The sequence below is a fragment of the Balaenoptera borealis genome, assembly GCF_965194805.1.
Source record: "Balaenoptera borealis genome assembly, chromosome: 4".
Classification (NCBI taxonomy): Eukaryota; Metazoa; Chordata; class Mammalia; order Artiodactyla; family Balaenopteridae; genus Balaenoptera; species Balaenoptera borealis.
This window is the reverse complement of record NC_138861.1, coordinates 50,221,261-50,226,403: the sequence shown is the minus strand read 5'-3', so window position 1 is coordinate 50,226,403 and position 5,143 is coordinate 50,221,261. Positions and strand designations below refer to the sequence as shown.

Sequence of the window (5,143 nt, the reverse complement as noted above, 5' to 3'; positions counted from 1 at the left end):
TATTCAATCAGCCCTCAGGTCTTCTTCAGGAGGAATTGCTCTATATGCAGGTGTAGATTCAGTGTATCTGTGGGAGGAGGTGAGCTCAAGGTCTTCCTACACCACCATTTTGGACCTCTGTGGTAATCTCTTTAAATAAATGTCTTAAATTGAATTAAGCTATACTGATGGAACCTAAGGATGCTTGAAGGCACTTCATCCATCCTTCATAGTTTTCTAAGTGGGAGATTGAATTTTATACATGGATATTTTTATTTATTATTTTATTCTATTCCCATATGTATTTTATATAAAAATTTTAAACATATATTCTTAGAGAAAATTTATTATTTGCCATTTTTTTGCATTCCATATTATAATATCAGAATGTCTTTTTTCCACCTAGTTTTATTGCAATAACAGGGCATCTTAATGTCAATGTTTTAAAAAGTCTAAGAAAGTTAAACTTTTATACAAATAACATTATGCAAATTGTCTCACATAATTTTTTTACTCAACTTTTGTCTCAAGACATAAGTTATAAGCCTGCAGGTTTATAACTCCCACTGAAATGTTTATTAGTATTAACTAACAGTTACATAATGTTTTATCACGTATTTTTTACATAATATTCAATTTGATGTTCATAGTAAATCTGTCAGCAGGGTATTATCATTACTATAATTACCATCTTAAAGATGAATAAGATGAAGCTTCAGGAGGTTAAGTAACTTTCCTAAGTTTTTTCTTTTTTTTTTTTACTTCTTTCTTTTTATTCTGATGGCTCATGGGCTCCAGCAGTCTCTAATCAATGGAATCAAGGTATGCAACACACACACAAAAATCCACTGGATGTGAGAAACAATGAGAAGTTCTATATTTTAAATCTAAAAATAAGACAGAGTTAAATTTTACTGATATTTTATATACAGACTGATCCTCATATGATGAACAGTCTGTATGTCTGGTGGTCATGCTTCCTGGCTCTTTGGGTACAGGAGGTGTCCAGAAGGAAGTGTGGGAGCTCCTGAAGATGACTTCACAGAGTGCCCCTCTCTTGTTTGCTCACTCTCAGTGTATTGTGTCACAAAGCAGCTTGCATGTGTCCAGTTGAGAAGATTTATGGATTATATGACCAATTTTGGGCTAAACTCATCCTCATAAAATGAACAAATAACAATACAGAGCTTCCAGTAAAGAAAATCCCAGTTGGAAGACTAACAATGTTTAAGCAGACAAATAAGAAAATAACAGAACTGCCATTTTTCTTACTCAAAATGTGAGATTTTTATCAGTCACATTATAAGATAAAATAATAATCTGAAGAACAGTTGGCCAAAATTTTTTTTTTTTTTGCAGGGTCTACAAATAATTTTATTGAACAAATAACACAACAGCCTTCCTAGATTGAGGGCTACCCTCCCAAGCCATTTCTCACACACTTAAAGCACAGAGTTTCACAGTAAGGAATTAAAAAAAAAAAAAAAAAAAGTCATTTCTGTGTAGAAATCACACTCTGCCCCAACATCACGGACTAGACTATTTACAAGCTTTCACATTTCAGGTATTCCTTTATGATCGTTCTCTCCTTTCTGTCCCTACCCAGGGGCTCCAGTACCTTTACTGATCCTGAAGGGATGGGTATGCTGTAGGGCAAGGGGTGGTGGGCTCCTCAGAGCTACTGGCACCAGCCCTAGGGTGCTGTCCCTTACCACAGGGTGGCGGAGCGTAAGGGCAAGGGGGATTAGACACGGTAGGTGGGATGCGGCAACACCCCATACGCACAAGCATCCAGAGCCCTTCCTGATTCCCCATCCTATGCCCTCTCAACTTGGGGTGGGGTCAACAGCTAGTTGCAGTTGGTGGGGGGATGGGCCCAGCCCGGGGTAGACGGAGAAGCCTCCCAAACCTATTAACAGCCAGCAAACTGTCCATCCATCTGGGGCGAGGGTAGACAGACGGGCAGGTAGGCAGGAAGAATCAGGCTTGTTCTGCCCCCAGCTTCGGTCCAACACAGGAGGAATTGAGGTAGCAAACGGCTGAAATGCTCCAATGAGAGGGAAAGGAAGTTCCCACTGTGCACAGCTCCCACATCCTGGGTCTGGAAGAAGGCAGACCTTGCTTGTAAAGTGACGTAGCCTCCAGCAGGGCTGGGCCCTGGGCAAGCTTGCAAGAATGCAGGCCAGGCGAGGGCACAGGAGCCAGGCATTCCTGACCAGCACATGCCCTGCCATGCTCCTCGGAGGGATAGCTGGGAAAGGGAGACTGGGAACTCCGCCATCAGCCACCGGCCACCTCCTGTCCACACACAAAGCAACACCCAACCAGCACTGCGGGACGGCCCTGCTCACAGGTGAAGGTTCCGGGCCACGGGAGTTTATTCATGCTGTGGTCCCAGCCTAGGTTCCTCAATGGAAGCCACACCTGGAGCCTGGGGGTTTCTTGCTGGGGCAGGGGGTGTTTATGGCTCCCCCCCCCACCCCAGGCTCACACCTCAAAGAGGATCACAGGGAAATCCACGTGGATGCGGGGCGGGGGGCGGGTGGTGGATCCAACTTCACGATGACCTGAGGAATCAGGTTCTCATGCACCCGCCTCGGCTTGGCCCGCTTCTGCCCGTTCTTGGTGACGACTGTGTCCTCATAGAACTCGTGAGCCAGATCCCCATCCTCGCCCTAGAACATGGAGCCGCGGCGCGTGAATACGAAGGGGGCCACGGCTCAGCCTCGAGGTCGCACCAAAGCTTGCTCAGCGACAGAGCCTCCGGGCCGCCGCCCAGGAGAAGGGCCACAGGCCCCGAGCTTGGGAGCCGCGGGCGCCCATGTCAGGGCCGCCGGCACAGCGGGCCCCGCCGCAACTTCGCTGTCACAGGGCCTCCGCCCGCGGGTGCCACCGCCGCCGCCTTCCGCAGGCTCCCAAAAAGTTTTTTAACAATCGACAATAATATTTAAAATAGAGATTTACATCCTCTGTCGTTATTCATGAATATCACATGAGGTGTATATTTTCCCTTGGGACACTGGTTAATTATCAGCAGGCCATTTTAACACTAAGTATCTAGAACAGGAAGACAAATTCGATAACTGTTCAGCAATGTCTGAAGTTATACTCAATCCAGAACCTTATAAAACTTCGCTAAAAATTAATAAAAACATTGAGAGCCTCCTTTAACATTTCTTATTTAATTGCGAAGGCAACAAGCAGTTCACTCTGTTACAGTAAAATGCCTGAAAGAATCCACCAAACCAACAGGCATTCCTTTTACATAAAGAATTATCAGGGCTTCCCTGGTGGCGCAGTGGTTGAGAATCCGCCTGCCAATGCAGGGGACACAGGTTCGAGCCCTGGTCTGGGAGGATCCCACATGCTGCAGAGCAACTAGGCCCGTAAGCCACAACTACTGAGCCTGCGCGTCTGGAGCCTATGCTCCGCAACAAGAGAGGCCGCAATAGTGAGAGGCCCGCGCACCGCGATGAAGAGTGGCCCCCGCTCGCCGCAACTAGAGAAAGCCCTGGCACAGAAACGAAGACCCAACACAGCCAAAAAAAAAAAAAAAAAAAAAAAAGAATTATCAGAAGATGCAGAGTGAACATTGCTGAAGATATGAAAAAAGTTACAACAAATTACACAGTAAAGGAGGACATGATATATAGTAAAATACCAATGTTTCTCCAAAGTTTAAGCTTGTGGTATTTGCTAGGTTCTATTTCAATAATTAAATCTACAAAAAAGTTCTACTTTTTGTGTAAGCCTCTAAGGTATATGAACCAGAAAAGATCTTTCTCAATAATAAATGACTTCATTAATCAAAACACTGTTTTCTACAAGCATTATGTATAACCAAGCTGCAGTGCCTGGAATTAAAAAGTATTACTAGGTTACAGATGAGTTTCAGAGATGGCAAATTCATTTACTCTATCATTCATAAACACTTAAAGTGAAATGGAAGTCACACATGCACAGCAGGTGTCACAACATGATCGATTTCATAAAAATAACAAATTTAAACCTATAATAAAAGCTCTAAACATTGTAATCACAGGTGGCATGATTATGGAAATCTTTTGTACTGCAGTGAGACTGATTGGTTATCTTGTATCAGAGACTTTAAAAGAGTTGAACTTATAGATCAGTATACACTTTTCTTAAAAAAAAGATAAAGGTTCCTTTCTTATATAACAAGCACAGCTGTCTATTAAACTGTTTCACTACCTGTTCCTATCAGATAACGATAATTTAAAAATTTTACTTAATCTGCCCCTTCAAGGTAAATGTCGTATTTTAACAAGAAAGAAAATTAGTACTTTTTTGAAGGAAGTTGTATTATGAAGAGAATATTTAAAAATAATGAATGTTTGGAATAATTCCATCTTTACATGATGCACGTGTGGGGGAGATTCTGAGATGAGCTGACCAGATCAAAGAAGGACCTGCTGCCCAGCTGTGAGGACTGAGGTCAGCTGACTGCCTCCTGCTGTGAGCACTTTCAAGGTCAGCTTCAGCTGGTAACTGAATGATGTGGGAGTTTAAAGGCTTAGTTCTCTTTGACCAATGCAGGACATACCTGTTCCAGACTTCCCTGTTGAAAGGATAATCTAGGCATTGCTGGCTCCATGGAAGTTCTACTTCTTCCCCTGCCCCATTTGGCTTCTTCTCTCTTCTCTTTACAGGTTTTGGTCCCTGAAAAACATCGTCTCCCCAAACTCAGAAGTGTCTCCCTTCTGAGAACCTAAACTGCCACAATGTATCACTTAGTAAACCCTCTATGCACACCTGAACATTTGGAAACAGATTTTCTTAGCCTGTTTAAAAATCTCCTATATGAAGAGTTCCAATGGTTTTGAACTTATTTACTAAAAATATAAAAATTAACTTGATAGATTTTGCAAGAGTTTACTGGTTGAAATCATGGAAGATCAAAATTTATCCTTCAAATTTCAACAAAAATATTTGCCTAATTAGTAGACCAAATAAAAAAATTAAAAAAAATTTTTCTGTGTCAACTTTACTGGGCTAAAGGATGCCCAGATATTTGGTCAACCATTTTTCTAGGTGTCTGTGAGGGTGTTTCTGGATGAGATTAACATCTGAATCAGTAGACTGAGTAAAGCAGATTACCCTTCCAAATATGGGTGGGCCTCATTCTATCATTTGAAGACCTGAA

General features: G+C 42.4%; 1 pseudogene across 1 annotated transcript; it reads right to left on the bottom strand.

Moving 5' to 3' along the window:
• Window positions 1–2,466: 2,466 nt before the first annotated feature.
• LOC309627792 (tumor suppressor candidate 2 pseudogene) lies at window positions 2,467–3,253 on the bottom strand (annotated as a pseudogene). The gene has a single exon. The product of its transcript is annotated as a tumor suppressor candidate 2 pseudogene (transcript).
• Window positions 3,254–5,143: the final 1,890 nt, after the last annotated feature.